Below are 11668 nucleotides of genomic sequence, written 5' to 3' on the forward strand. Positions count from 1 at the left end.
CTCTAGGGCAGCCGTGGGCAAACTACGGCCCGCGGGCTGGATACGGCCCGTTTGAAATGGATAAAACTAAAAAAAAAAAAAAAAAACCCGTACCCTTTTATGTAATGATGTTTACTTTGAATTTATATTAGTTCACACAAACACTCCATCCATGCTTTTGTTCCGGCCCTCCGGTCCAGTTTAAGAACCCATTGTGGCCCTCGAGTCAAAAAGTTTGCCCACCCCTGTTCTAGCCATTTTGTTTTCATAACAATATATTTTGCTAATCATTTTAAGGAATATATGGTTGCTATGTTGATTTATTTTAAAATTTAGATAAAAGAGACAAACTAGTAGCAAAAGATAACTTACCAAGATGACACAAGAAAAATTGGAAAACCTTTAGCTTAAGTAAATTAGAGTTGTAATTAAGCAACTTCTATAGAAAACACCCTATCCAAATAATTCCCAGATGAATTTCAAGGTACAGGCTAAGGTTTTAGAGTCAGTTATAAATTCCACTTTTCTGTGCTATTGTCCCCCATTAAGAAAGTGACTGAATAGTTTACATTTTCACTTCCTGCCCTTTGTGATGTGGGTCTCTATTAAAGGGACCTAATTGTCACATTTTTAAAAAAATTGATTTCAGAGAGAGGAAGGGAGAGAGAGAGAGAGAAACATCAAGGATGAGAGAATCATTGATCGGCTGGCTCCTGTAACCCTCTATTGGGGATCGAGCCTGCAACTTGGGCACGTGCCCTGACCGGGAATCGAACCCATGGCCTCCTGGTTCATTGGTCGAGGCTCAACCACTGAGCGACACCAGCCGGGTCTAATTGTCACATTTTATTCTTCATTATCTCTCACTCCCTTTCTCCTTCCTTGCTTTTTCTCTGATTTTTTTCCTTCATAGTCAGCATGAGTCAGAAAGGACTTTTCCATTGTTTAGAGACTGACCACCCTCCTCCCCCATCTTTCTATCTACTTATCCAGTATTTTATGAAGAATTGATGGGTGGCAGAAGTGCTGCTTAGCACCTCGGGATTAAAAGATAGTACCTTCCCTCAAAGAGCTCACAGCATATCCCCATTAAAACTGTAATATGGGATGGATGCTATAATAGAGGAATAATAGGTGGTTTTGGAAGTGGAGGAGGGCTTGATTAATTCTTTCTGGGGAACAGGGTCAGAATGACTTTGTGGAAGCAATTACATTTGGACTGGGCAGGGAAAGATTAATAAAATTTCAAGAAGCGGGGGGGGACAAAAATGGTGGATATTCCAGGAAGCAGAAAATGTCTTGAATGAAGTCACAGAAGCATGAGAGTGCAGGAGGGCCTCTGTAGTGAACAATGGTTGAAGTGCAGAGTATTGGAAAGGTATGGACAGAAAGGAGGCTAAAGAAGTATGTCGATGTCAGATAGTGAAAGGCCTTAAATACCACATATTTGCCCTGATCATTCTCTCTCTGATTTTTCTATCTCAATCTTGTTCTAAAATACCTTTTACCTTCAGTTCTCAGGTGAAAAATTTCAGGTTTGCCTCTGTGTTAGGTATTAGGTGCAGGTTCAGTCCCTGGTCTGGATGCATATGGGAAGGCAACCAATCGATGTTTTTTTCTCACATCAATGTTTCTCTCTCCTCCCTTTCTCCCTTCCCCCTCACTCTAAAAGTCAATAAGCATGACCTCAGGTGAGGATTATAAAAAACACACAAAACAAAACAAAAAAATTGAGGCCCAGAGAGGTTAATTTAATTGTTCAAGAGAGAAAGTTTCTCAGTAACCACCTAGTCTCAAACTCTATATAGAGCACTTTCTATCATCTTATGTTGATGTTGCAACTTTCTCATTATGTAGATTCTATCATTCAATTAGAAGTGTTTCCACTTGGATTATTGCCCCAGTCTTTCACCCCTTCATGTAGTAACTTCTCCCCACTGCTTCCAGATCGCTTTCTAAATGCAAATCCATCATGTCACTCTCTGGCCTCAATCTTAAATAGTTCCCAATAGCCTTCTGCACACTCCTAGTGCTATAGTGTGGCATGCAAGGCTCTCTGTGCCTCTGCTTCTGTCTCCCTTATTAGCTTCATCACTCATGACTTCCTGCACTTCAGCCACACCAAGCTATTTGCTGTTCCTGGAACACTGCCTCTGCACACTCTGCTCCCTCCACCTACAACTTCTCTTAACTAACCTTTTTTGTCCTTTAAGATACCCCCCCCCCTCTCTTTTTTTAAATATGCTTTTATTGATTTTTAGGTAGAGGAATAGAGAGATAGAAACATTGATGAGAGAGAAACATCATCAATCAGATGCCTCCTGCACACCCCCCCACTGGGGATTGAGCCTGCAACCCAGGCATGTTCTCTGACCGGGAATCGAACCCACCACCTCTTGGTTCCTGGGTCAATGCTCAACCACTGAGCCATGCCGGCCGGGCAAGATACCCTTTCTTTACTTACCCCCCTCTGCCCCTAGCCAGAGCTGGATGCCTCCATAACCTTGAATTTATATTTATAGTTACACATCACAGAATATTATTGTCCACTTTATTTATTTGTCACCTTCAGTAGCTTTTGAGCTTAATGAGGGCAGGGGCATTGTTGAATTATATCCAGCGTGTGGCACAGTGCCAGGAACATAAGGTTCATTGAGTGAATGAATGAAAAAACAAATAATTGGATATCACTTTATACAAATCCCACATATAGTTTGAAGTTGTCATTTGTTTGCTTGATTCTCACCAGCTCTATCCCTGTTTATAAAGGCAGGAAAGAAAGAAAAGAAAGGGAAAGAGAGAAAGGCTTGTGGAGGGGGGAGTATAGAGGGAAGGGAAGCAGGAAGCTGATTTGGGAGGGAAAGGAAAGGTTCTGAGGCTTGTATCATTTTAGGCCAAGTGCCTGGTGATTTTAATGACAGCTTGGATTTCTTTCAAGCTTTGGACATGTGCTAATTTTGATGACTTGCCCTATTCTGACCTTCGTTAGCTTTTTTGAAAATGTATCTCCTTTGGCTGATAACTCTCTAATTTTTTTCTCTTTATATTAGAGAATAAGAGCTTTGAGGTACATGAATAAAAGGGAGGTAGTGGATAGCTCATGTTGGTCAAGGTGGCCTTGGTTTTTAATTTTTGATGTCTCTTCTCTGTACTAGATTAGACTCCTGATCAATTTCTAGGGCTTGGAGAGTATATGTATATTCTGTCTTGTGATCTGGTGAGCTACTAGGAATTTTAATTCTAAAACAGAGGTTGAACTTGGGCTATTCAGATTGGGTTCTCTTCTCTGCTGTAAGACTGGAGGTCCAGACACCCTCCCCAGCCTCACCTTCAGAAGGGCCAAAACACAAGAGCCACTAACTGGCTTCATTCACTTGATAGATATTTATTAAGCATTCTTTCTGCACCTAGCCTGGTGATAGGCATTAGGATTAGGGATGACTGATCATCACCCTTAAAAAAGTCGCAGTCTAGTGGGAGAGCAAGAAAGAAAATCAGTCATTTTAGCGCAGTGTGATGGGCTAGGCATTCACAGGATGTTATGGAAGTTTAAAGAGTGTGCAGGGGAGGGAGAGCCAACCTTTGGTGCAAGGCATGTCAAGAGATATTTCACTTGAGCTCAGTCTTGGAAGACCTTAGAAATTGGTGGGGGTAGTGGTGGGTGGTCAGACTTGAGCAAAACTATGAAGGTAAGGCAGGCTGTTGTGGCTCAGTGGTTGAGCTCCGACCCATGTACCAAGAGGTTGCTTATTCAATTCCCGGTCAGAGTGTGCAGGAGGCAGCCAATGGATGTGTCCCCTCTCATCCATGTTTCTCTCTCCCTCTCCCTCTCCCTTCCTCTCTCTGTAAAAATCAATAAAAAATCTTTTTTTTAAAAAAAGTATGAAGGCAAGCCCTAACTGGTTTGGCTCAGTGGATAGGGCATCAGCCTGCGGACTCAAGGGTCCCAGGTTCGAGTCCGGTCAAGGGCATGTACCTTGGTTGCGGGCACATACCCAGTGGGGAGTGTGTAGGAGGCAGCTGATCGGTGTTTCTCATCGATGTTTCTGGCTCTCTATCCCTCTCCCTTTCTCTCTGTAAAAAATCAATAAAATATCTTTAAAAAAAAAAGTATGAAGGCAAGAAAGAACTTGATGCAATGGGGAGCTATGGGAAGGTCTATAGACTTCATGGAAGGGTATGTATGTATGAAGATGTGATAGATGAGCCATATAAAGGGACCATATTGTAAATGACCTTTTCTACTTTCCTAAATAAAAGGGATTATCAAGTAGGAGTCTTTTCATTCATCCATTGTTAGGTGTTGTTTCTCTTACTGTTGTCTCTTGAGCAACTGAGTTTTATCATATTTTATTTCTTTGATTTGTTCTTTTTATGATATCTGAATTTGGAGCTTCTTTCATTTTATGCGTTAAGTGACTCCACTTTAAGTACTATCTAGTCAAACCCTACACTTAGGCATTGTGGAGTGGGTGACGTATAGCTTTTAAGGCATTTGGAAGGAGGAGGATTTAAATGACCTTCAAAGGCTAATGTCAGGCCCCCATGTCAGTGTCACTGCAGTTCATGCATGCATGGAGAGTGGGAAAAGGAACTTAATTATGGAGGAGGGGAATCGTAACCCTGCTTGAATGAGTAGCTGAAGGTCCTGGGCCTGCCCCTTAGTCTCAAAAAAGACCTCTTATATTTGCTGCCAAAGAGGTCATAGGGAGAGCTCACATAAATACCACCCTCCCTCTTGGGTGTGTGAACCAGTCTTTCTTTTGCTTCCACAAATGCAGAATAAGTTCACCAAATAGTTTTCTGATCTCCATTAGGCAGAATTTGGCACCTTATTGTCCTCCAGAAAATCAGTTCCTTTAAGGCATGAAACATGGCAATTTTAGGTCAGCAGACATTTAATAACACCTTTTTACCTTTCAAGGGCTGGCCTCATGAGATATATTTTGTACAAAAGTACCAGTTTATTAAGATGAGACTTGAATCATTTACATCTTGAAAGGGGCTTAGTTTTAACTGCTGGTGTACCTTTTACCTGTGAAATTCTTGTTGTCTTTTAATGGTGCTGTCCTTCAGGAGGTTTGTGATGATCAGACGTTAGGCTCCTGCCTTCTAGTAACATTTGGTAACTGTTCAGAAATCATTCCATTGTTTGGGATGAGGAAACCAACAGTGACCCATGTCACTATCGTTTCAGATTATAAAATAGCTTTCCACAATTACCTTGGATGACAGTAGAAGCCAGCCTTATGCAGTCAGGAACTGTTCCAACATGGCTACAGTCTGAATGACCAAAGGAGTAGTCACAGTCAGCCTCCTCCATCTCATTAATTTGTTTTGGGAAATGGTATCTGTGAGGCAGAGCTGTATCTTTGGCTCATCAATACAGGGTCTAAAGGAAAATCTTTTTCTGTGAAATCCTTGGGAGTTGCTGAAACACTTAGTACTTTAATAAGAACTTTTTTATTTGGGAGGGAAAATGCTATACAAACATGGCCTCAGTTGTTGCCTGTACAACATATATATTCATGCAGTTCTTGCTATTTCTAAAGTTTGGGGAAAAGTTTTATGTTAATCTAAATAAACTTTTAATTTTTCTAAATACATATTCATATCTTAATACTCATTATTAGATTTTCTTAGGAGGTAGGAAAACAAAGCTCAGTCTTAATTTTTTATCTGTGTAAGCCTTTTTCCTCAATTTTAATAGAAGTTCTTAAGTGCCCAGACTATGACAGAGCCCATTTTCAAAGCTGTTCATAGAGATTTAGCTATGCAATTTATTTACCCTTGGTCACCAAGAAAGAGTAAAAACCAAAGAACCAGATGGCTACTGAGGGGAAAATGTAACAGCAAATTTTTGAGGGGCTAGAGACCAGAGAGCAAGAAGAATGCTGGGGGGTGGTCTTGGGGAGCTGTTATTGGTAGTAACAAAATGGAAATAAGTAATGGAAATGTTAGGCTACTATGTACTAAAGACAAAATTCCATTTTGGCTTGGAATTGTCTTTCTAAGGAAAGCCTTTGTGATAATTGGAATGCCACAGAATTCATCTGGCTTTTTGTCCCATGAAGGCATTAGAATTTAAAACAGATCCTTTAACATGACTTATGGGAAACAAGAAATACCAGTTCAATTAGGGCAGGTGGTAGTATTTAAATACCCTTCTCTGTGGGATGGGGCTGTTCCCACCAAAATTGTTTGTGGGTAAAATCACAACAAAGATCCACAAAGTACAGCTATATGTATATTTAAAAAGAAACATCAGTTTCTTGCATTTTGCTAAGTGTCAAAGGTTAACTTAAAATATTAATGCTGAAAAGATTAATTTAAGATATTAAATCTAGGCAAAAATACATGTACATATTGTAATTACTTCCTTTTTACAATTAAAGTAATTGGATTGTATTTAATGACCTATTTACATTTAATAACTAAAAAGACTTATCTTTTTAGTATTCCCCATATGCAGAAAGAGGTAGGGAAAATTCACTTCTGATATAATTATCTTTACTTGGGCTAAAAAGGGAAAACAACTGTGCTTTTTAGAATGGTTAGAAGAATATTATTTTAAAACATACATATACAGTTTAGGAATTACCCATAGGAATGTATTTTGGTTCATTGTAAAAGAAGATGAAAGATTATCTGCTTTAAAAAAAGAAGTCCCCAATGACAAGATTCGATGAGCTGAACAGTACACAGAAAATAAAACTTAAAGTGATTCTCAGGGACCCTATAGATAAAAGTAACCCGTCAGAAGTGATGGAACCCCAAATGCCTAGCTATTTGAAAACAGAAATTTGTTTGAAAAGCATCTGAACATATTATCTGAGGCTGGCACTTTAAATGAGCCAGTGTTTATGTTGTTTAAAGTGAAAGTTGTGAAGCCTCTGAGCAGCTGGCTAAAACTGGGTGTAGAGAGGGAGAGAGCAGTGTGCTATCCTCATTAACACCATTTCAGTTCTAGGGTAAATATGTCAGGAAGGTTTTCTTGTGTTAACCTACAGTCTTTTTTTCAAGGGGGAAGAAACTAGTCTGGGGTTTGGTGGCACTTGTGTATGGAAAGGAGAAATATGGGCATATTTGTCTAACTTCTTGTTCAGGCATTTTGTGAAGAGTCAGTGCAGTGTCCTGGAAAGAGCATGAAGTTTGGACACAGATGGGCCTGGGTTTAAAAGCTGTGTGACTTTGATAAAGTTACAGAACCACTCTTAGTTTTCAGAATGCTACTACTTAACCTTGAAGAAGTGTTTTTGAGGATTAGTGATATTGAGTGGACACTATAGGATACAAAGAAGTTTTTAAGAATCCCACCTTGACTCCAGATAGCTGCTGTTCTAACTACTACTTCTGTTAGGTTTAGAGATATTTTGTTTCTCAGTTCCTGTACTCATAGAGTTGTATACTCCAAAAACCTGTGCTACAAAATAGAATATAGTGACTGCCATTAAAAAAAGGTTCAGCATACCTTTTTGGAACTTTTGGAGAGGGAGACATGACTTCAGACTAGAAGGGCCAAGGAAGGCTTCTCAGAAGTGGTGACATTTGCCTTGGGCCTTTAAGGTGAAATGATTTTTGTTTTGTTTTGTTAATCCTCATTTGAGGATCTTTTTCCATTGATTTTTAGAGAGTGGAAGGCAGGGGGAGAGACTCAGAGAGAGAAACATCAATGTGAGAGAGAACATCAGTTGTTGCCTTCCGCACAGGACTGACCAAGGCTTGGGATCAAGCTTGCAACCGAGGTATATGTATGTGCCCTTAACCAGAATTGAACCTGGGACCCTTCAGTCCGTGGGCCAACGCTCTATCCACTGAAAAACCGCCTAGGGCGGATTTTTTTATTTTTATTTTTTAAAGAAATGCCACAATCCAGATAATCCTTTTGAGACTATTTTACTTTCAAAGTACCTAAAGTGAAAATACTGAATTGACTCTTGACTATGATTTTGGAAGACTGATACCCTTTGTCTTAATTCTTAAAACTGGCATAATATAAGCAGGGGCCATCCATTTCTTTCTCAGGATTTGTCTCCACACTCCTGGAGAGCCTGTCTCAGAAGGTAAGAGGCCCACCTACTACTAGGCCTCCACTGAGATCAAAGAAAAGAGACCAATTAGAAGAGACCTTTGTGTAATGCTCTGTGCTATTTAATTTGATCTGCTCTCCTTAGATTGTTTCATTACCATTAGGAGGTGAGTCCAAACAAACTCAGCATTCCTTTGAATTAGTAATAATGAGAGGTGTCAGTTACTGAGTACCTACTGGGTGCTAGACACGCCTCTAGAAGGCTCACATATGTTATCTCATTTTATCCTTAAAACCATCCTATGTGGTTGGTTTTATTTTTCCCATTTTACAGATGAGGCTCAGAGATTAAGCAGCCTGAAGTCATATAACTAGTGGCTCAGGGCATCCTTGATTCCTTTGACTGAACATGTCTCTGGGTTCACTATTGATTTTTAAATGGGGTTAGCACTTATATGAACATTAACTTTAAAAAAGAAAAGATAAATTTTCATTGTTCGTAATTGTGATCACAAAAAGATTGATTAAATATGTTATTCAAGTATGTTATATACTTACGGTGATGTTATCTTTTCTACTATATCAGTGGTTCTCAACCTTCCTAATGCCGCGACCCTTTAATACAGTTCCTCATGTTGTGGTGACCCCCAATTTCATTGTTACAAATTGAACATAATTAAAGCATAGTGATTAATCACAAAAACAATATGTAATTAATTATATATGTGTTTTCCGATGGTCTTAGGTGACCCCTTGTGAAAGGGTTGTTCGACCCCCAAAGGGTCTCGACCCACAGATTGAGAACCGCTGTACTATATGCTATGCTTATTTGATTTCAGGACACCTACTTTTTCCTGTTATGTCTTTCTTTTAAAAATATTTTAAACTTATTTATTTATTTCAGAGAAAGAGAAAGAGAAACATCAATTTGTTGTTCCACTTATTTATACATTCATTGGTTGATTCTTGTATGTGCCCTGACTGGGGATGGAACCCCCAACCTTGTTGTATGGGATGACACTCTAACACTGAGCTACCCGACCAGGGTTCCTGTTATTTCTTCTAAAAGTATTCATGATAAACACTTATTAAAGATAAATTGAAATTAATCTGACTTCAAGAATTTTGCAATACCTCTTTATGATTGGGGGCCCTGCAAAACTACCGAGGAAATCAATTCTGACTTGAACAGGAAGCACGGGCCTGTTATTCCTTGTAGAAGGAAAATAAAGGAGGGGAAAGCCCCGTGATTACCCAGTCTTTCTGTCTAAATCTGTGTTCTAACCATGGAGCAGGGTGGGGGATCTCAAGCAGAGCATGTTGGTCTTTTTGAAGAGACAGATTATAGTTCAGGAGAGGCTGAGGAATCTAAAAGCTGTGAGGTGGAGTTCTGGAAAGGTGAGAGCTGTGCAGAAAAAAATTGCTCTAGGAATCTCCTCAGGGTCCCCTTGAGTCTTTGCTGACCTCACACAGGCCTGGGGTCAAACTCCAGGAAGTTGGGGAAAGATGACCAGGAAGCTGTGAGCTAACTGGTTCCCAGAGCAGGGAGGTGTTCGAGTTCCTACCAGCCAGAATGAAGAGCCCACGTTGCTCACTGGGAATGAGATGGTAGAAGGTCCACATCTTTGTACTAGAGTTAAAATAGTCACAGAGTAAAGACTACTGTAGACCCACCCTAAAAAAAGCTTAAAAACAAGCCTTCAGAGGTACCAAACTGAATGAAAAGTAACTTAACTGCCTACCAGAATAAAGCTTAACATTCTTGAAATGAGGACAACAATACTAGGTACTCAACATTGTAAAATCACAATGTCCAACATCCAATCAACAGTTAACAGACTCGCTCAGTGATTGAGTGTCGATCTATGAACCAGGAGGTCAGGGTTCGATCCCCAGTCAGGGCACATGATTGGATTGCAGGCTCAGTCCCTAGTAGGTGGTGTGCAAGAGGCAGCTGATTGATTTTTTTTCACTCACATTGATATTTCTCTCTCCCTTCTTCTCTCTCTCTCAAAACAATAAAAACATCCCTGGCCAGGGGGGATCAGTTGGTTGGGCATGATCCCATGCACTGAAAGGTCATTTGTTCTATTCCTAGTTGGGGCACATGCCTGGGTTGTGGGTTTGATTCCCCCAGTAGGGGACATGCAGAAGGTAGCCAATTGCTGTTTCTCTCTCACATCAATGTTTCTCTTTCTCTCCTCCCTCTCCCTTCCTCTTTCTAAAATCAATAAAAATCCTATATAATAAAAGGCTAATATGTCCCCTTTGACCGGGAGTTTGACCAGGAAGCGGGGCCAGCCAGCCAACCTCCTGTGTCCCGTCCCTCCCCCCCCCCAGCTGGGTGGAGGTGGGCAAAGTGGAGGGGGTTGGGGTTAATGGGAACAGCACCGGGCCCTAGTATATTATAAAAATAAAATAAATAAAAACATTTTTTATAAAATAAATACTGGAATATGGTTCGTGTCTGTCTCTGTCTCAGTCTCTTTCTGTCTCTCTGTCTCTTTTTGTTAATCCTCACCTGAGGGTATTTTTCCCATTGATTTTTAGAGAGAGTGGAAGGGATGGGGAGAGAGAAAGAGAGAGAGATAAAACATTGATTGGTTGCCTCAGCTGGGGTCAGGGAACAAACCTTCAATCCAGGTATGTGCCCTTGACTGGGAATTGAACCCGAAAGCCGCCACTGAGCCACACCAACCAGGGCTTGTCTCTATTTCTGTTATTTTTGTTATTTTCATAGTGTTGTTTGGTGAAATTTTAATATTGTAAGACAGTTATAAAATCAGCATTTGAGGGTTGGAGAGAACTTTCTTTTTTTAAATCCTTACCTGAGGATATTTTTCCATTGATTTTTATTTATTTTTAAAATATATTCTTTATTGATCTCAGAGAGGAAGGGAGAGAGATAGAAACATCAATGATGAGAGAGAATCATTAATTGGCTGCCTCCTGCACGCCCCCTACTAGGGATTGAGCCCACAACCTGGGCATGTGCCCTTGACCAGAATCAAACCTGGGACCCTTCAGTCCACAGGCTGATGCTGTATCCACTGAGCCAAACTGGCCAGGGCAAGGTTGGAGAGAACTTGTAAAGATCATCTTGTCTACTCTCACATATTATAGAAAAAGAAATATTATATTTCGTTGATTCTGAGATGTACATTTTCTTTACTTTAAAAAAAAAATCTTTATTGTTGAGAGTATTACAGATATCCCCCTAGCTCCCCCCATTGCCTCCCTACACCCGGTTCCGCCCTGCCCCATACATTTTAACTTCTCTTGAGTCATGATGCAGCTTAACAGTTAGTGGTATCTTAGATTTGATGGAATATGGTAAAAGCCCATTAGGATTGTGGCTTCTCCATAAATTCTTAGTGGTACAGTTCAAGGCTTCTGTTTATATTACCCCCACCTGGAAAACCTTTCTCTCTTTATTTTTTTATATCCAAATTCTGCTCAGATCAGATTTTTATCCCAGGAAATCTTCTCAGTCCCTTTAGTTCACAGTGATCCTTTCATCTTTCCTATTGTCATTATTGACTACATCATTTATTTGATATTTGAACTTCTATTTATTTGCTATACTAGAGGCCCGGTGCACAAATTCGTGAATGGGTGGGGTCCCTTGGCCTGGTTGGCAATCAGGGTCAATTGGGGCCG

At 40.2% G+C, this 11668-nt stretch overlaps 1 protein-coding gene across 1 annotated transcript in view; it reads left to right on the plus strand.

Annotated features, from left to right (window-relative positions):
- The first annotated feature begins 11056 nt into the window (after nucleotides 1-11056).
- Nucleotides 11057-11668, plus strand: part of WASF2 (WAS protein family, member 2) — a 31847-nt gene continuing 31235 nt past the window's right edge. Inside the window, exon 1 of the mRNA XM_014546842.1 lies at nucleotides 11057-11077. The gene's annotated coding sequence lies outside the window, so the exon portion shown is untranslated. The remainder of the gene's footprint in view (nucleotides 11078-11668) is intronic.

Source organism: Myotis brandtii, unplaced genomic scaffold, assembly GCF_000412655.1.
Source record: "Myotis brandtii unplaced genomic scaffold, ASM41265v1 scaffold456, whole genome shotgun sequence".
NCBI classification, from domain to species: Eukaryota; Metazoa; Chordata; class Mammalia; order Chiroptera; family Vespertilionidae; genus Myotis; species Myotis brandtii.